Genomic DNA, 22,017 nt, shown 5'->3' on the forward strand with positions numbered 1-22,017 from the left:
GGTGGGCCTTGTCATTGAGCGGCCATATATTTGTGTACCAATACAGATGAGTGTGCGCCCTGCATGCTCCCAGCACAGTTACCGGTGACTAACGAAAGCTTTCAGATCTTGTGATCGCTGTGGCAGCTAATCACAGCGGTCACATTATTATAACCACCCCCCCCCCCCCCCCCACCCCGGCATCTACAGGAGACACCATCGCAAAGCGATTAAAGTAATGGTTGTTAGAACTGCCTGAATTTGTCATGCTATGTTGGTAATGTTACTGAAATAAACACAAATGCTTGCCTGAAATAGACCCAGGTAGTTTTATAGGAAGCTACAACCAAAAAACAGTCGTTAAGGCATTATTCCCAAGATGTCTCAACCTAGTGCACGTTCAGTCAAACATGTAACAAACATGTGCTCAGATTATTTGTTGTTGCTTTGGAACACTTGGCAATGTATTGGCTGCTTCTGTGTTGTGTATTGCTACAATATACAGTATGTCCGAAGTATGTTCTATTTAAAAACATTCACAGCTTAGTAATATATAAAAAAATCATGTAATGAAAACAGAAATGTATACAAAGTATTTTATTTTCTGGCTTGATAATTTGTTACATTGGGGACTAAAATTTCTAGTTGTGCAAGTGGTATATAATAATTTTAGCCATACATTGATCTATGCCCATGTGATATAATCCCTGTTCACCTAATTTTTTCTTATTTTGTCTTTAAACATCTAGGAATTTTGACTATAGTTAGAAAGCGGATATTCATTTGGTGTAGGTTAGCAACTTAGGCTTGGTGAAAACACCCATGCAATTAATAAACTGTGTAAGGAGACAACACAATCCCCAGAGACAGATTAGCAGATGCACAAACCCTAAGCTCAGCTGGAAAAAATATTCTCAGATAGGTCCGTGACATTCATGTTTGTGATTGCTAGACTCAGCAACCTTTTAAAATGAAGTAATTATCTGTATGGCTTCTGCACCTGGGATAGTTTTGCAGGGAAGGCTACAGTAGCAGTAGCTCTCAATACCCTTCCAAGCTATGCACAAGTGATTTGTCTGTATCAGTGTACCAGATGTGTTCTAGCTCTGTCAACTGTGTTTCCCTGAAATGAGTTTTCTGACTCTGGAGCTATACAAAATGCTAAAGGCAATTCATTTTAGAGGTGGCTCTTTCATGATTTCAAAACATCTTTTCCATAGGTGGTGAAGGAGAATACTATACAGAAATCCACTTTTTTTAACTAGGAACAGTAACCACTTATTTAATTTGCTGCTTTAGGTGGCCATAGACAAACGCCTATGTCCCTGAGAACTTGAAGCGAGTCTTTTCTTGCATGGTTCTAAAAATTGGTAGAAATGGTGGTGATCCTTACCCTGCCTGATACTGATTGCAACACATGTAGTAAGTTGGAGCCTTGAAGCCTCGTACACAGGATTGGATTTTCCGCAGACAAAGCTTTAGACTTTTATCTGAAGGTCGTGTGCCATGAACCTGTCTTGCATACAAACAGAACACAATTGTCTGCCAACAAACATGAACATAGTGACTTACTAGACGTACTACAAGCCAATAAAGAGGAAGTTCAATTGTCAGACGCCACCCTTTGGGCTCGTTCTGGTAATTTTGTGTTAGTAGAAGTTTGGTGAGTGTTGATTCGCACTTTTCATTTTGCGCCTTTGATTTTGTGCTTTTCAGTTTGTTTCTGAACGGCTGTTCATCAACCAGACATGTTGCGGAATGGGAGGAGATAACATTTTATTTATTATTGGCCTTGGAGTTATTGCTTTGACCCAAGTCCAGTCCAGGGACAGGAGAAGGAGGTTTTGTTGGACCAAAAATTGGTTGCTTTATTAATTGTGACCAATTATGTCATATGCCTTTGCTGCGGGAGCTCCAGGAGAATAATCCGGATGATTTTCGGAATTATCTCCAGATGCTGGACCCCTGCTTTCACCAACTCTTAGCATTGTTGACCCATATATAATAATAAGCAGGACACATGCATGAGGCTTTTATTTTATTTTTGGTTGAATAATGATTTGATTTGTTATATTTTCTAAATTTTTGGATGCATAGAATGCACTTTTTGGTTAAGTTTTATTGGCAGATAGCATGTCTAATTTTATTTGTTTTCTTATTTTAATGCACAATAAAACAATTGTGGAGAAGTGTAATACTTGGCTATGTGTTTCACTACAAATTACAGTTTAGGAGTAGGCAGTTACATTTTAAAAAATATAATGTAAAATTAACAAGGGACACCAACATAGTTGTATCCTTGATCTTAAAAACAATGGGATAATGGTGTTGTGTTAACATGCTAAAAACAAAACAAAAAAATAAGCATAATAATATTATTCTTGATATCACTAGAAAAAAAAAAAAGCCTTTGAAAATTTGTTTTCAATAACTCCATCAGTATCACCAGAAAAGCAGCTTCATTATTATCCCATTAAAGAAGTAGAGAATGTGCGCTGCATTTTAAGACTTCATAATTTGCTGCGTCACGAATGCTAATTCTCCACAACGTACGCTAGTTTACAAGACCTACCGCTTCTGTCTCGTCCTTGCTACAATCTTCAAAATGAGTGGCTCACATTACTTGTACACCTATTCCTACTTCTGTTGTTAGCTTGTCAAACTGAGACACCTGTCAGGTCCAAATTAATATCTTGTTTACCCTGGCACAATTTTTGGGATGATCAGCTCATGCTACTTGTGCACCTGTTCCTGCTGCTATTTCTTTTCCACCCCAAGGTTTCCATCACCCGCCAAGCCCAAACACTAAGGCCGCGTACACACGGGCGGACTGTCTGACGGACTTGGTCCGCTGAAACGTGTTTCAGCGGACAATCCGCTCGTGTGTGGGCTTCAGCGGACTTTTTCAGCGGACAGTCTGGCGGACTAAGGCCGCGTACACACGGGCGGATCGTCTGCCCAACTAAGTTCGTCAGACAATCCGACAGACAGTCCGTTCAACTTTTGAATGAACGGACTTGACCACACACGATGAACAGACAGTCCGCTGAAAACTTGTGCGATGACGTGTACAGCACGTACGACGGGACTAGAAAAACGACGTCCAATACACTGCAATGCAACCTTCGGCCGTGTAAATCCTTTCTGAGCATGCGCCATACTTAGTCCGTCCAACTTGCCTACACACGAGCGGACTGTCCGCTGAAACCAAGTTTGGACGGACAAAACCAAGTTTGGACGGACAAAACCAAGTTTGGACGGACAAAATTACGGAAATTCCGAAAGACAAAGTCCGTCAGACTGTCCGCTGAAAAAGTCCGCTGAAGCCCACACACGAGCGGATTGTCCGCTGAAACACGGTTCAGCGGACTAAGTTGGGCAGACAATCCGCCCGTGTGTACGCGGCCTAAGTCTTTCGGAATTTCCGTAATATTGTCCGTCCAAACTTGGTTTCAGCGGACAGTCCGCTCGTGAGTAGGCTAGTTCGACGGACTAAGTATGGCGCATGCTCAGAAAGGATTTACACGGCCGAAGGTTGCATTGCAGTGTATTGGACGTCGTATTTCTAGTCCCGTCGTACGTGCCGTACACGTCATCGCGCAAGCTTTCAGCGGACTGTCTGTTCGTCGTGTGTGGTCAAGTCCGTTCATTCAAAAGTAGGACGGACTGTCTGTCGGATTGTCTGACGGACTTAGTTGGACGGATAGTCCGCCCGTGTGTACGCGGCCTAAGTAACATCTTAGTACCATTCAGCTGCTCAGGCAGGGAAACGTATGTTAGGTGATTGCAAGATAAGAGATTCTCCTCCATCCTCTATTTGAAATGCCCTCATTATTGTTGATTCCTTTTGATTTTGACAGCTCATTGTTTATATGCAGTATGCACTCCTGGGTTGCACTGTCACTCACAAACAGTTTATTTGTGTGCCAGTATTAGTACTTCTCCTAGCCTCTTCAAAGGCTCTTGCAGTACCTTACCCTCCTCTCTGGTAAAGGGGCATAAGCCTAGAAGTAAGTTGAAGGTACTCTTTTGCCACATTTCCACCCCAAGGTTCCTGCATGTCCACTTCAGATTTTACCACTCTAATTCACATCACTTCTTTTTGACTACCAAATGAGAGTGTCTTCAGCATCTGTGACATTGGTGTTTTACTGCTTATAAAAAAAAAAAAGAATTGGTGAAGCATTATTCCTATGTTATGTCATATGACTTATTTTACATTGTAAGGCTTACAATGTTTACATCAAGCCCACACTGCATAAAATATGAAATATGTTTAGAACATGAGAACATTGTTATTTAAAGTGTTACTAAACCCACAACAGAAAAAACAGTCTGTATATGTATATAACAATACAATTTTTGTTATACTCAAGGTGGAACTTAAGTGGTTAATCCTCTGCATTGTGTAAAAAGCCTGTTTTATCCTGTATGCATTGATCAATCCTTCCATCCTGCCCTGTCTATAAGGGGGAAGGCCAGCTAACACACAGTCAGGGTAGCCAACCTGCAGATGCTCAGTTGTGTCTTTTATGCTGGAGAGAACATGTCCTTGTTCTCAGAGCTAGCCAGCTCACATGATACTGACATCATACATGTGGGTGTGTATACAGGCTGTAGTGGAAATCTCCTCCTACCTGTACACACAGCTCTGGACAAACTCTGCAGGTTATCATGTGACAATGCTATACAGATCAGCCAAAAAGGTATATAGTGTCAGTATTTTAATGTAAAAAGAAGATTTATAAGCTGTGGGCACTGTGGGTGGGCAGTTGAACTATTTTCATATTACTGGGTTTAGTAACACTTTAAATGGTAGTAGCAAGTTAAATGGAAGTAAAAAAAACAATTATATTAGGCAATTAGAAGTTTTTTTTTTAAGTAGAGGTGCATGATGACATTATGAGCATTAGCTCCACCCTAAGTGTTTTGTCACATCTGACGTCATCTGGGGCAAAGAAGCCATGCTCTATCATCACACTCCATTTATAACCAAACCAACGGGGGGAGGAAACCAGAAATGAGGCTGGAACTTAAAGCGGGGTTTCAGCTTCTTACATTTTTAAAAAAAAATCAGCAGCTACAAATAATGTAGCTGCTGACTTTTGATATAAGGACACTTATCTGTTCAGAGATCCCATGATGTCGCCCCCCCCCCCAAAGCTGATTCGTCTTTTGGCCCAGGTGCAGGTGCCAGCATTGCAACTAAGGGAAGCAGCAGTGAAGCTTTCAGGTTTCCCAGCCTGCTTCCTACTGAGCATGCGCGAGTCATGCTGCGCTTTCTGAATGGCATGTCGTCTTCTGGGACACACACAGGTCCCAAAGGGCAGCAGGTGGCAGGAGGAGGGGCCATTGCAAATCTGCCATGGTGGTGTAGGATGGAAGCCCTGCTGAAAAAAAAAGGTACAAAAAAACGGGAAAAAAAAAGACGTCCATATATGGGGGGGGGGGGGGCTGCTCAATTAGATTACACCTAATTTGATTTTAGCCTGGAACTCTGCTTTAATGTGCTTTGCACCTCACTTTGGTTATACAGAGGACCAAGCCTCAATTTTGTGTCCAACCCACAAAGGCCAGGACCAGATATGAAAACTTCCTAAAAAAAACATTTATCATAAATGCCATCTAGTGGTCCAAATAGAAAATATTGAACTGTATGTGAGAAACAAAGAAAAATGTAGAACACCAATAATATTAATAAAAGAGTTTGCCCCATATTGGTTGAAAAAATACACATAGAGAATCTATAAAAATGTGGAACAGTATGGTAGGTAAAACTCCCCCTATATAAAATTACTAAAAAAGTTACTATAAAAATATATCCCAAATACAGTATTACACATACGTTATCATAAAGGGATATATACAGTACTTCTATAATTGAAATGTTTTTATTGCATACAAAGGAAAAATAAAATGTGCCATCGTACCAAGGAAAATACATATACACAGAGAAGTAATTCATAGAGAGCACTTTTAAAAAATGCATTTACATCCCACTCCACATTCCTGCTACATGGAGAAAGAAATCTAAGCTCATGAATTCAATGGGTCTCTAACTGGGAGATAACCCTTCTTATGGACTCACTTCTCCAAGGCGATATCTGTCAATTGCTAAAAACAGGGTTACCCTGAGATCTCCATTGTGGTAATGGGCATAGTGTTTCGGAACAATGTGTCCCTTGAAACCCTTCCTTATGTGATTAATGTGTTCATTGACCAGTGTAGAAAAGGATCTTGTAGTCCTCCCCACATACTACTTGCCACAACGGCATTGCAGAAAGTATACCACATTTTTGGAAACACAAGTCATAAACTATATGATTGTAGAGGACGAGAAGTGACTGTAGAGGTAAATGTACAAGATTTTTGTCGCACAAGGCTATTAAGATGATAAACTGAACACTTTTTACAGGGATAGTAACCTGTAAAATTGTGAAAAAAATTAAGGCCTCATTAGTGGTTGAATAATATTAGGGGAAACTCTGGCTTGCAAAGAGGGAACCCCTTTAAATAATACCCCAGGTCAAGGACCCTATGATTTTTTAATACTGCCCAATGTTTATTAATAATATTTTAAACTGCTTCCCGACTGGCTCCTGTATATATACGGCGGCAGGAGGGCATTACAGGTCTGGTGTTATCTCCATCATTTTGCATTCCTCTTCCCTCTGCCCCCTCTACCATTTCTATATCCTCATTATTTTGCCAGCCAAAGACTCCACCAGATTTGTAAACATCCACGTCACAAATTAACTTTTTCCTTTTCTTTTTTTTTTGTTCTCATTCCTTTCTCCAAAAAGCTCTTTAAATTTGATGTAAGAGAGCTGTATTCTGTACTTTCCTTTTGAGGTAAAGGCTTATCTTTAAGTTCCTTCATTTCCTTGTCTAGCACCAAAAGTTTATTTATTTTTTTCTGAACTAAAAACTTAAGAAAATGAATACCTGCTTCATTAAAATATTCAGCCCATTCTACCTACACAGTATACCCTTACTGGGGGTTCACATCCAATCACAAACTTTTTGTTCTGCATTATAATGTTCTAAGAATGCTATGTCCCACTCAGTGTGCAATTCCAAGACCATTACATTTTTATATCTAAGAAACATACCACAAAAACTCAAAATCAATAGTGCTTGTAAGGACAAATACACTATCAGTGTTGCAGCTCAGTAATTAAACCCATTCATTTCAGTAAGAAATAGCAACAAAAACATTAAAATGTAAATAAAAACTTCAGCATCGAAAGTGTGCCAATAATTCTAAAAAAGAAATTGCGCTTGCATTGATAAGTGGAGGACGCGGATCCATATGGATACACAAGCGTACTTTTCTGCTTGAAAGAGTCCATTTGCTTCTGTAAGCATATTTTATCGAACCCAAGAAGTTGGATCACTATGATCACAAATGGTCACCATTTATGAAGAGTCATCTGATGAAGTATGGATGAAGATTTAATTTATCACTCTGGGACTGTCACTTGTTTCTGCCCATATTTATTCGAACATTTTTACATTATGATTTATGTAAATTGTTGATTATTGTTCTATTAGTTCTGCACTTTTGACTTACTGTATATCCATTGTGCCAGCTGCTCCACTTATTTCTCCAAATGCAATTGCTTTTTAGGATTCTTGATATGCTTATTTTTGTGTATTTTTGTGTATTTATATGCCTTTTTGTTTACATTATGCAAAGTGAGACAAGAAAATCCATTATTGATATTTCAAATTCTTTTGTAGTAAAAAATGCATAAAAATGCAAAAAAATAAAATTATTTATGTAGTTTATCATTAATTTCCATAAGACTTTTCAACACAAAAATGTACTTCAACTCCATATTTTACATTACTTTACACTTGTAAAAACATGCAGGTTTGAAACACGTAGCTATGATGAACTAGTCATTTTGTAATGAACAGTATTTCAATTTGAAATGTATTTTCATGCATATAAAATAATGCTTTCTACAGTGGGAAAATTGAAATGTTCATAATCTAATATATAGCAGCCTAGTTTGTTTATTTGTATTAAGGTTGATAATGAAATGATGACACATTCGAAGGGAATCTGCCTTCTGTTCTTCACACCTGCTTGTGCTTTAATTTTATTCAGTGTTTGCCAGTCATTCTTTATTTAGATCGTTTTTTTTTGCAACTTAGATAATGCCCAATAACTTCCTGCATTGACAGTTGTTGTATTTATAACCTGAGTTCATTTTTAAAGCTATACTCCAGAAAAACAACTAAATACACATACAAAATATCCACAAAAAGGATTTTGTATTTCTATCTATCCAGTCCTGAGATTTATACAGCCCCCCCTCTCACAAAATAGCCAGGTAGATGACACCACCTACAGTTTAGGAAGATAATGGTGTCCGCTCTCCATCCCAGCCTGCCGGCTAGAAAGGGGAGAAGCAGCAGTAGACTGAGGTAAACTGCTATTTCTAATCTTTTCATCAACCAGCATGTTCCTTGCCAATGTATTTGCATGCAGCATACTTGATTGGCTCCTAGTACTGCCTCTATCTCAATTAACCACTTCAGCCCTGGAAGATTTGGCTGCTCAATGACCAGGCCATTTTTTGCGATACGGCACTGCGCTGCTTTAACTGACAATTGCATGGACATGCAACGCTGTACCCAAACAAAATGTATGTCCTTTTTCCCCACAAATAGAGCTTTCTTTTGGTGGTATTTGATCCCCTCTGTGTTTGTTATATTTTGCACTATAAACAAAAGAAGAGTGTCAATTTTGAAAACAACACATTGGGGGTAGATCTGAAATGAGGGGAAGCTCTGCTGATTTTATTATCCAATCATGTGCAAGCTGAAATGCTGTTTTTTATTTTCCTTGTATGTGCCCCTCGGATCTACAGTAAATTTACTTCCAAGTGCACTTTCAGTGCAATTTCACGTGCACTTTGCACTTGTAGTTTGCACTTGTAGTGCAAAGTGGATTTGCCTTCCGTAAATAACCCCCAATATCTTTTACTTTTTGCTATAATAAATATCCCACTTTTATTTTTTTAAACAATTTTTTTCCTCAGTTTAGGCCGATATGTATTCTTCTACATATTTTTATTTTTTTTTAAATCGCAATAAGTGTATATTGATTGGTTTGAGCAAACGTTATAGCGTCTACAAAATAGGGGATATATTTATGGCATTTTTATTATTATTATTTTTTTGTTTACTATTAATGGCGGTGATCTGTGATCTTTATCAGGATTGTGATATTGCAGCAGACAAATTGGACACTTTTGACACATTTTTGGGACCATTGACAATTATATAGCAATATAAAAATGCACTGATTACTATATAAATGTCACTGGCAGGAAAGGGGTTAACACTAGGGGGCGATCAAGGGGTTAACTGTGTTCCCTCACCGTGTTCTAACTGTGGGGGGGTGGGACTGTCTAGGAGGAGAGAGGGATCATACTTAGTATGAACACACGATCTGTCTCTACTCCCCCGAAAGAACCAAGATTTGAGTGTCTACACATACAGATCCCAGTTCTTGCTCTGTCATGGCACTCGCATAGGCTCCGGGCATATTGTGCGGGCGTGCGTGCATGCCTCCGATGGAGGGTGTGCGCCCCTAGTGGTCAAAAGGAAAAGTGACGTAAGGTAACATTGATTTGCCCAGCCGAGCCAACCTGCTGCAGTAAAACTGCGGCGGCTGGTCCAGAAGTGGTTAAAGTGGTTGTAAAATCATGGAATCTAAGCAAAGCACATATATCTGTAGTGTTTGCTTATCTCTCTTCAAAGCTCTGAGTGTCATTTCTCTCTGGTGCTTCATTCCTCTGTTCCAGAACATGAGTCACTTCTGACAAGTTTTCCCGACACAAAAGATAAATTTGTGTTAGGGATGAAGATAAACACGGAGCTTGTCTATCCACAACACCGTTCTTCTGCGGTGTGGAGGGGAGTGTGTACCTTTCCTCCAATCAGCTCTCACATATTGTTACTGCAGCCTTTATGCCCCCTCCTCTGTGTTCCTGACACATGAAGAAAGATTTTAACACTTTTCTGCCCTTTCGTAGGTGTGTATGGAAGAGAAGACTAAACAAGTAAACCCTATATAGGAGGATTTCTTTCATCTCTGTGTATCATCTGAGGCTGTTTACTTCACTGGGTATATATGTAAATTACTAGTAGGTAGTGAAAATAAATACATTTGCAGCACAAATCTATGGAATATCAACAATTGTGTGGACAATTTCCACCAAATATGTATTTATTCTAAGACAGATGGACTTTTAATAGTTCTAAAATACCCAACCCCTCACTAGAACTCTGCCCCTATTATGTGTGTGAAATCAGCCTAAATTATATAATTGATCATATGTAAAATCAAGTGCAACTGCAAATGCTTATTTACTAAATATATGCCCATGATAGCACAGTATTCAATATGTTGAAAGCAAAACTCTCTCAACCATAAACAACAATGTATATAATAATTAACTCCTACAGAAAACTGTTAATCAATTATGACAAACCAAAAAATGGGTGAAAAATAAGTGTGAAGAAAGCCTCATAAAAATAAACCTGTACACCTTATTCTGTGTACCTGTGCAAAAACATATGTATGCCATGATTATATGTGGCAAAAATGTGATTAATACAAAAATTTAAAAAAAAATCAGTTCTCAAACAAAAAACTTGAGAAAAAACAGAATCCAACACTTCACAGATTCAGATAACTGATGTGCTCCTTTTCGTCAGAAAAAGTTCTAAAGTGACTCACCAAAGGATCAGTAGCTGCAGCCAATGGCAATGTTCAGGTACATGGTATTTCGATGAAGATTATGTGTTCTTTATTGTACACCTATCTGTACCTGGGGAGGTGAGAATTAATGATTTTTGGTGATGATATACTCTATATTTTTAGTAGCATAGGTATACTGATGACATTTACATTATATGGACAGACATAAAAACACTATGGATTTATTTTATTGTGAAAATTTATGTGAATAATTTTACATTTAAATGAACCATGGAGTGTAGCAGTGACAGTATATCCTTTTTGGATTCCATGTTTTACATTGACTGGGAGCCAACTAAGGTTGTCCCGATACCATTTTAAGACAGAGTACAAGTACCGATACTTTTTTTTTTCCAGGTACTTGCCAATACCGATTACAGATACTTTTTTTAATGTCATGTTTTCAAAGCACAATACAGTCTAATGATATCTTCTTTAGAATTATGAATAAAACCGTTTTATTTGCTCATCATGGGTGGCACTGATAGGGGACACTGATGGGGTGGTACTGTTGAGAAGGCACTAATATGCAGCACTAATGAGCACTGATAGGTGGCACTGATTGTGCAGCACTGATAGGTGGCATTTATGGGCACTGACAGGTGGCACTTATGGGCATTGATGGGCAGGCACTGATTGTCCAATTCTGGCTTGGCATAATGCTATATGCTGCAGCGCCCATCTTGGTACACCTTGCACTCGGCTGCAGTAAGCAGCAGTGGACATCTTGTTACACCCAGCCTGAACTATATGGGCTGGGTGTAACAAGATGTCCGCCACTGGCTTACTGCGGCCGAGTGCAGGGTGTAACAAGATGTATGCCGGGATGTTCAGCCTCTGATAGAAACATGGAACGTCACTTCCGTTACGAAATGTGACAGCCCTGGTCACCAATTCTGATGGCGCCCTGCACCCCTGCCCCGGTCAGCTTACCTTCCGCTGATGCCAGCCTGTTGAGGGCTCGCTCTCTACTCCGCACTCTCCGCCCACTGACTTCCAGTTGCAAGTAACGCCGCCTCTTCATTGCCAGGTATCTGATTAGGCATTGGGAACATTTGTGCGAGTACAAGTACTCAGGAAAATGTTTGGCATCGGCACAGATACCGATACTATAATCGGAATCGGGACAACCCTAGAGTCAACCAATAAAGACGTCTTTAGCTCATAAAAGGACAGCAATTACAAGTAAACTTCATGCCGCAGGTGCACATCCTATGCCCCTCACTGAACCAATACCATATAGTTAGTATCTGAGACTTCATCGAAATTGTTCAAGAGAACTAGAGTTCAAATATGAAGCAGTCAAGCTTTTTATAAAACTTAGAAAGAATATGATAAAAAAAATCCCCTTAAAAAAGTGTACATGGCAAAAGAAAAAAGAAAGGTAGGATCTGATGTTAAGAATACTAATAGGAAAGATCATACCATCAGAATGAAAGGAGACAAAAAATCTGAACCAGTTCTTAAACTGGCCACACTTGAGGTCATGGTAGCTGTATTAGTGCACTTGCAACAGAAACAATTGAGCACTGTCCATGATACTTTTTTTAATTGCATTAACATACAGTTTTTCAGGACAGGCTTTCAGAGTCCCCTTCTTCCATGTCCTAGTAGTACTAATTCACAAAAGTTTTAGCAGAATGTTAGAAAAATTAACATTTCAGAGGGATAGGAAAAAGAAACAAAAAAGGAAAAAAGAAACACACACAAACAAATGTACATGGCAATTGTAATAAAACTAACATAGTTAGTGAGATAAGACAGAAAGAGAGCTATAGACTGGGGGGATGACAGTCACAGAGGGGGTCGTAAAACTGTTGGATGAGTAAGGAAACCCATATCTAAATTTAGGCCGTTATCTTTTGTGTCTCTATAATGATGTTATATATTTAAAAGAGGGGGAATTAGGTTATGTTACTTTGACAGTAGTCACAGATATGAGCCATTCAAGGTCACTTTTTGGCATTGGATTACATTAAAAATGATCTGGAAAATCTCTTAATAAAGTCAGAATACAAGTGGATTTATGAACTGAAAGCTACAACATATACCATTTGAAACGACAAACAGAGCCTTTCCCCCATTTCTATGATAGATTGTTAAATTATATGTATTTTTGTTATGTCCCCTGTCATTGATGTAGCCCCACAACAGGATGTATGCAGTATGGGAGCATTGTGGTTCCTCTTTGTTTTGGTGAGATAAGCTTTTCACACTTCTCCCCTTAGGCCCCATGTCCTGATTTTAATCATTTATGGGTGTTGGATTTTGTTTAAGAATTTTCTAGGGGTTTGACATGTGACAGTATTAGCCTTTATCCTGACAACTACCTATCTAGCTCAGTAAGATCTTCATTTTCACTCTGTAGATTTCATCTATTGCATCCCAAAACTAGATTCTATCAGCTTAAAGGAATATTCAACTCTTTGAGAGAACATGGCTATACTCATATCCAGACAAAAGCGCTGTCTAACCTGAACAACTTTACTGAAACAGGAAAGGGAAATAATTTAACTTCAAGATTGTATGTGGCTCCTGTCAATGTATTATGAGCTAGAAATGTGCATTCGTTTGCGTCCGAATGCATTTTTGGCCGAATTTCAGATATTTTCAATATCATTTTAAAAAACGATAACGAAAGTGCAGTATCCAAAAAATGAAAGATCCGACATAAACAAATGCTTTATTTTAATTTTCGTTGTGACAACAGTTCGATATAGATAGGAGATTCGACATGACGCTGACAATAACAATCTGTGTCTATGAAACCTGTGGTCGAATGTGCCTAACCTTAACTCCTTAACCTAGTCCAGGATTATTCTACATAGAGAGAAAAGATTTTACATAGAGAGAAAAGATCGCTGCTGGAGTTGGGTGGGAGAAGTAAAATAAAAATAATGATGATGATGAATGTTATTGGCTAATTGTAACCTTGAGGACGATCAGTAAAATAGCTAGAACTAAGTATACACATACAGCCAACTTTCTTTCACTTCCGATTGCTAGCAGAGAGAGAGACACACACTGAATTATTTCAGAAGACAGTCAACCTTATCTGGTCCGTTTGTCAGAGAACCTGAATTATTTAGCAATAAAGCATAAGCACAGCAGCAGAACAATAGTGAAGCAAGCTACAGTTCAACTTAACTTTTGCATAATAATCTGCTGCTATTGTGTTAATGTTGTGAACTTGATAGTGATATTAGTGTTTCTAGTGTTGTGATAGCCTCAGAGGCTGCCCGTGTTGTGGGGGGGATTTATTATTATAGATTCTATGTTATAGATTGTATAGATTGAGATTCTATATAGATCCTATATTCCTATCTTGTTATCTGTCGGATCAGTGATCACTATCACCAGTCAATTTTCTGTTTGAACTATATACATTCAACATGAACGACAAAGATTCGACAAAGCAGCGAAAAATATACAAACGTAGAATCTTTGGCTTATGGTGTGTGTCGAAAGTTCTAAGAAGATTCGACGGAGCAGCTAAACTATACGGAGTCATACAGTTTAGCTGCTTCTTTGAACATTCGACAGACACCATAAGCCTTCAATGACAGATTCGACCTTAATTAATTTGGATTTTCTGACGAATGCAATTTTTAACGAAAAATGAAATAAATAAAAACGAATTTCAGGAGTAACTAAATAAATGTATTTTTCGGACGAAAATGAAATTCCAAAACAAAATATTTCAGTGTGCACATGTCTATTATGAGTATGCTTTTAGAGTCTCCTGACAACTGTCATGATTGCAACTTGTACCATTCAACAATACGTGAGAAGTTTGAATATGGCAATTGTTGTTTTTTTCCTTTTTTTTCTGCTATTTTTTTTTCTTTTGTAATGTTTATTTTATGGTGTTATGGCATATTTATAGAAAACCAGTAAATGTGTCTTCTTTTTGTGGAGATACTGCATGTAAGTGCTTGCACTGTTTGGCAACATCTCTGACAAAACTGAAAATAGGAACTGAGATTTGTTATGAAACTACACATCAGGGGACCCACACCATTACTGAGAGACTATAGGAAATATGGAAATTCATATTCAGATGCCTTGCAGCTCTAGCTCCCTACAATTGTTCCAAGCACCCTTCTTCCTTTCCTGCAAACATCTAGGCCTCATTTATACCTATATTCACACATTTTTTTAGTTAGTGGCTACGGTTCTTGGATACAAGATTTATGCTTCCTGCAACTAAACATCTTTCTAATTGCTAACTCTCACAAACCTTTTTTTTGTAATCATATTCACCCCCTTATTCCTAAAGATGAAATAAAAGTTTGACATAAACCTGTTAGACCTATTATTCCTGATTGAATTTGTCTGATTTGTCTGCAGTATTTTCATTTTTTTAATTTAGAAACTATGTATGCCATTACTAACAGGTAAATGCAAGTAGTCAGTATAACTTAACAGGAAAAAAACAATAGATTATTCAATAGCTGTCTAAAACACTTACTATATGTCTTAAACAATGATCTGCAAACACTGTTTTTCTTTTTACACAAAAAAAGGTGATTCTACCACAAAGACTGGGAAAACGCAGCTGGTGAACTCCCAACAAACACTTCATCGTTCTGAAAGTTAGGAAAACTGTTGGGTGTGGACTACCACTACAAAGATTCTGGCTGTTCATTTAAGGCTGAGAAAAGCTCACCTGAGACAGCACTTACCTGGAAATGATGGTTAGTAGCCAGATCCTTGTTGTCCATGTTTATAGCACCTGTTGTACACACCACCAGTGCTACCTATTGTGCTCTTGCTTGACCCAGCTTTTTTCTGCTCTGCGTATTACCTATCTTTATCTAAACTGGCTATCTCCTCTGTGATTGTGTATCACAGGGATTTCCAGTCAGGGGAGGCAGGTGAGGCAGAGCTTAAAAGAGCATAAAAAAATAAAAAAATAAATAAAAATAACTTTGAGGGTCATAGTTCGGTGACCAGGGATCACAGAGACCCCAAATGTAGTAAGCTGAAGTCTGTCCCTACCACTGGTAAAAATGTGGGGCTCCTATCATCTATGGTTTCGGAGGTACGGGGCTCCTTGCGCAGTGGGTCAGAAAGCTAAATACAGAGCAGCCAGTTTAAATGCAAACTGGCACACTCTGAGCTCACAGTGCCTCTCACTTCTTGTCAGAGTCACTAAGCTCAGCAGACAGCTTGGAGTCTTGGACCAATGGTAAAGTACCATTGGAACAAGCTGTCCAATAAAAATGCTGCAGTGGAGACACGCCTCTCAATGCAGTGTCATAGAAGGGGGCGTGTGTCTAACAGACAAATACTCCCTTCCAGTCCAGCCCTCTTAACTAGAATGAAAAAACATGTGTTCATGTGTATAAGATTTACCCATAATCCAATGTTTTTCTCACACAGTTAAGAGGGAGAATGAGAATCTGTTGCTGCTGAAAAGGTACATGCCAAATCATATATTATTATGCTATTTGTTATAAGATAATAATTTATTATTGCTCTATTTACTGTGAAATTGCTGTTTTGATGTTATAACTTCAAACTTCAGTAATTTGTCTGTTAAGCCACGTACTTGTGTACAGTTTTTGAAAATATAGTAAATTACCATTAATATATAATAATTATTTGTATATCACTTACCTATGGTAAGTAACCCCTTGCCCACCTGGCCAATTCTGACACTTGTCTCCTACATGTAAAAATCATTATTTTTTTTGCTAGAAAATTACTCAGAACCCCCATGCATTTTTTTGGAAAGAAACTATTCCACGAATAAAAAAAACACAAAAAAAAAATAACACTAAAAACTTTAAAATTGCACACACGTGTCAAATGGCGCCAAACTTCAGTACTTAAAAATGTCCATAGGCAACGTTTGAATTTTTTTTTACAGGTTACATGTTTAGAGTTACAGAGGAGTTCTAATGCTAGAGGTCTAGCAATGTTTTAGGTCCATAGGCAATCTCATACACTAATTTTATTCATTCAATATCCTCTAGTGCAGCACTTCCATAAAATCACAGGCTCTGGGTGCAGGCACTAGGCTAACATCTACAAGTATCTGAACTTATTTTGTTTAATTAAACTAAAATTGTACTTCAAAAATGATAATCTGTCCACCTTTCGATACATTTTATTTATAATCTATTTCACTTTATAGGGCTCTCCCTGTTTTTTCCATCCCCAGTGTGTCCTTGGGCACCTTCGGCCTTTATGGTATGCATGCAACCCTCCCAAACTGTGGAGGAGGGGGAAGTACCATCCAGATATCTTCTGGATGTTTTGCCAGTTCACTGGCTTAGATTTCTCAACATCTGTGCATGCTCTCTGGGGATCCCTGAAGCGAAGATTTGGGAGCACTTGTGTTCCAGCATATGGTTTTATTATTTCAAGCCACTGAAGTGTCTCTGTACACATTGCTTGAGTATCTGTCAGTTATATGTATATTCATTGTTACTGTAACTATACATTGTATACCATGATCTGTTGTCCCATTACTTCTTGAAATAGCATTTCTCTCATATTCTCACCCCTGAAGAAGGAGAGAGCCACAGTCTCTGAAACGCGTCGGGTGTGAGAAACCATATAATTGTCTGTTATTTACATATTGTACTCATTTTGATTGATGCTTAAGCACTTCATGTAGTTTGTTTTTAATGCATACATTCTTATGTGTTCTTTTTTTTTTTTTTCGAAATAAATAATTTATAATTGTTAATTTACATTATTTAAAATCCTTTTGTAAAAAAATGTTGTGCCTTAAAAGTCCACCAAACAGGGAACTTTCTGTCTTTCTTTTCTCAATATCGGATGTGACACAAACAATCTTTGGCAATAGCGCTGGCTAAACACATTTTCTGCTCTGAACGCTTGTGCCTCGGGCTCACGCTGTGTCACTCAGGTGACGTGACATCACTGGTTGCTAGACTTCGGGCGGTACTAACCACCTGTGCGCAGTGGCAGAACAAAGTAAAACGGGCCAAGATGTTGGTTTTCTGCACCCTGCTCACGTCCGCTGCTGATGGCACCGCTGCACCAATGAGAGACTCTAGGCCCACAAGGTTTGGGCTTGGGTAAAAAAAATGGTTACAGGGACAGTTCAAAGGGTGGTGATAAATAACAGGTACTCAGACTGGTCTGGAGTGGTGAGTGGAGTGCCCCAAGGTTCTGTGTTGGGACCAATTATATTCAATTTATTTATAAATGATATAGAGAATGGGATAAATAGCTCAGTCTCAGTTATTGCGGATGACACAAAAATAAGTGGAGCAATAAACTCACATCGGGACATAGAAATTTTGCAGAATGACCTGAATAAAATAATCAAGTGGGCAGACAAATGGCAAATGAGGTTTAATGTGGAAAAATTTAAAATAATGCACTTGGGGGCAAGAAGCATAAATGAAAATGGAGAATCAAGGATGCAGAAGGATCTAGGGGCCCTAATAGATAACAGATTGAGTAATACATGTAATGTCAAGCTGCAGCTACCAAAGCAGGCAGATTATTAGCATGCATAAAAAAGGCATATACTCCAGGGATAAAACTATAATTCTGACAATTTATAAAACCCTGTTTAGACCACATTTGGAGTATTCTGTCCAGTTCTGGTCACCGGTCCTCAGAAGGGATGTGCTGGAGCTGGAGAGAGTCCAAAGAAGGGCAGGACTGGAGGACCTCAATTATGAAGACCGGCTGCAAACACTAAATTTATTCTTGCAGAAGAAGCAATGCTTGAGGGGGGACATGATAGCGATCTACAAATACCTCAATGGGGATCCCAGCATAGGAAAAAAACTATTCAGTCCCAGGGAGTGTATGAGGACATGGGCCACACATTTAGACTGGAACAGAAGCAGTTTAACCTTAAACTTTGCAGGGGGTTCTTCACTGTCAGGACAACAAGGATGTGGAACTCTCTCCCACAAATGGTGGTGGCTGTGGGGAGTATGGATATTTTTAAAAGACTCTTGGATGTACAGCTTAAAAAACACAACATACAGGGATATGGGAAATTATTATGGACACTGACAAACGTACACCTATACAGGTTGAACTGGATGGAGTATTGTCTTTTTTTCAGCCTTACCTACTATGTAACTATATACATTATCTCACAAGTGAGTACACCCCTCACATTTTTGTAAATATTTTATTATATCTTTTCATGTGACAACACTGAAGAAATTGCACTTTGTTACAATGTAAATTAGTGGGTATACAGCTTGTATAACAGTGTCAATTTGCTGTCCCCTCAAAATAACTCAACACACAACCATTAATGTCTAAACTGCTGGTAACAAAAGTGAGTACACCCCTAAGTGAAAATGTCCAAATTGGGCCCAATTAGCCATTTTCCCTCCCTGGTGTCATGTGACTCGTTAGTGTTACAAGGTCTCAGGTGTGAATGGGCTGCAGGTGTGTTAAATTTGGTATTATCGCTCTCACTCTCTCACACTGGTCACTGGAAGTTCAACATGGAACCACATTGTAAAGAACTCTATGAGGATCTGAAAAAAATAATTATTGCTCTACATAAAGAGGGTCTCGTCTATAAGAAGATTGCCAAGACCCTGAAACTGAACTGCAGTATGGTGGGCAAGACCATACAGCAGTTTAACATGACAGGTTCCACTCAGAACAGGTGTCATATCCAGAGGTTGTCTTTGGAACATAGAAGTATGAGTGCTGCCAGCATTGATGCAGAGGTTGAAGGGGTCGGGGTCAGCCTGTCAGTGATCAGACCATACGACGCACACTGCATCAAATTGGTCTGCATGGCTGTCATCCTAGAAGGAGGCCTCTTCTAAAGATGATGCATGAGAAAGCCTGCAGACAGTTTCCTGAAGACAAGCAGACTTGGCGATAGGGGGGAGGGTCCAGAGGTAGATATAGTCAGCGTGGAGCATATTCCAGAGAGTAGAATTGGGGGTATTAGTGGTATGTTGACCAAAGCACATAAACCCAAGGTAAGTATAGTAGCAAGTCCTGGTTGCAATCTTGGAACGCCCAATAAGAGGATAATATGCGACTGGTCTAAACTACGTGGCATGGTCACCAATGCAGGGAGCCTGGCGGACAAGATGGGTGAACTAGAGATACTGTTGTACAAGGAGGATTTGGATTTTTGGGGAATTTCGGAGACCTGGTTCAACAGCTATCATGATTGGCTGGCAAACATTCAAGGTTATACCCTTTATCGCAAGGATAGAGAGGGTAAAAAATGGGGAGAGGTATGCTTATATATCAAGAATAATGTACACGTGAATGTGAGAGATGACATCACTAAGGGAGCTAGGTAGGAGGTGGAATCCTTTTGGGTAGAGCTCCAAAGGGATGAAGCTAAGGGGAAATAATACTGGGAGTATGCTATAGGCCCCTTAACCTGAGGAAGGAAGGGGAGACAGATCTCAAATCACAATTTGGTTTAGCAGCGAGGATGGGAAGTGTTGTCATAATGGGGGATTTTAAATATCCAGACATAGACTGGGCGGAGGGAACCGCGCATTCATCTAAGGTCCGGTTCACACTGAGGCAGCACGACTTGTAGCGCGACTGCCGCAGGCGACCTGGACACGACCGCTGCAGCGACTTGCAAAATGACTTCTGTATAGAAGCCAATGCAAGTCACCTCAAGTCGCCCCCAAAGTCGTAGAGGAACCTTTTTCTAAGTCGGAGCGACTTGTGTCACTCCGATTAGAACGGTTCCATTGTACAGAATAGGACACTACTTGTCAGATGGCTGTGAACCGACTATCAGGGAAGTAATTTGTATCAAACTCACCATCTCCCTGCGCAAAGACGCACACAAATTTGCCATGGATCGGCGCTCCGGCGCACGCACATTCGCAGCCCTACTGAGAGGCGTGCGCGAGTGCGCTCAAGCACACGCATAATGTGAATTCCCTGACCAGCCTATAAAAGGATCCTTAGCACACAGACAAGTTGCTGGTTTGTCTCAGCTCACCTGTGTTTCCCTGCTTCCTGTTCCTGTTTGCCACTTCCTGTTTTGACCCGGATTGCCTGAAGACTATGGTGATTCTCTCCTGACCTGACCCCTGGCTTGTTTAAACGGACTTCCTACTCTTAGCCTTGCTGCGCACTGGACTGATACTTGTGTTTGACCCTCGGCCTGCCTCTGGATTATTCTCTGTCTGCTGCACTTAGCCTTGCTGGCTCCAGGACTGATCACCTGTGTTTGACCCTCGGCCTGCCTCTGGATTATCCTCTGCACTCAGCCTTGCTGGCTCCAGGACTGATTACTGGTGTTTGACCCTCGGCCTGTTTCTGCACTTTTACTTGTTTTACAGACCTGCTGGCTGCTTACCTTCTGGTCCGGTCCATCCTGCACAAGCCTTCCTCCAGACCTTCACTCAAGTCAGGTATCCCGCTGGAGGCTTGTGCCTCTTGGTGCAACCCATTTCCTGTATCACCTCCAGGGGTGGTGTGCGCTGAGTCGCAACAGCCACCGCTCTCTGCATCTTGGCCTCGGTGAGTACCTCATTGCTGATAGTACAAACCAGCCATGTCAGAGGCCAACAGAGCGGGTTCACCTTTGGAGATGTTGTGCCAGCAAGTTACAGCCCTTGCAGACGCTGTGCAGAAATTGCAAGAAGGGTACACCCAAATCGATAGCCGTCTTCAGCAATTAGCAGGAACACCTGCACCAGTTAACGCAGCACCAGCGCCCCCTGGCGGGGCCTACCACAGGCCCATTCACCGCCTGCCCTGGTGATGGCGACTCCTGAACCAAGGGTACCTATGCCTGAGCGATTTTCGGGCGACCGAAAAAAATTCAGGGCATTTAAAAATGCCTGCTCCTTATATCTGGCCCTGCAACCAAGGACTTTTTCTTCTGAAATAGTGAAAGTTGGATTTATCATCTCCTTACTATCCGATGAACCCCAGGCATGGGCACATAGCCTTATGGAACAAAGAAGTCCTCTCCTGAACTCAGTGGAAACCTTCTTTAACTCCATGGATCAGTTATATGATGACCCACAACATACTGCTACAGCTGAAGCCACTCTGCACACCTTAACACAAGGAAAGAGACCAGTGGAGGACTATACCGTCGAGTTCCGTAAGTGGTCAGCTAACACTGGCTGGAATGAGGCCGCCCTCAGGTACCAATACCGACAAGGCCTTTCCGAAACTTTGAAGGACGAATTAGCTAGAGTGGAGACCCCCGCCTCTTTGGAGGACCTGATTTAATTAGCCACCAAGCTGGACAGGCGCATGCGGGAGCGTCGCTCTGAGCGCCTTCAGCTCCCCAA

The sequence above is a fragment of the Lithobates pipiens genome, unplaced genomic scaffold (assembly GCF_037356315.1).
Source record: "Lithobates pipiens isolate NorthernLeopardFrog02 unplaced genomic scaffold, aLitPip1_a1.2 Scaffold_16, whole genome shotgun sequence".
Lineage (NCBI taxonomy): Eukaryota > Metazoa > Chordata > Amphibia > Anura > Ranidae > Lithobates > Lithobates pipiens.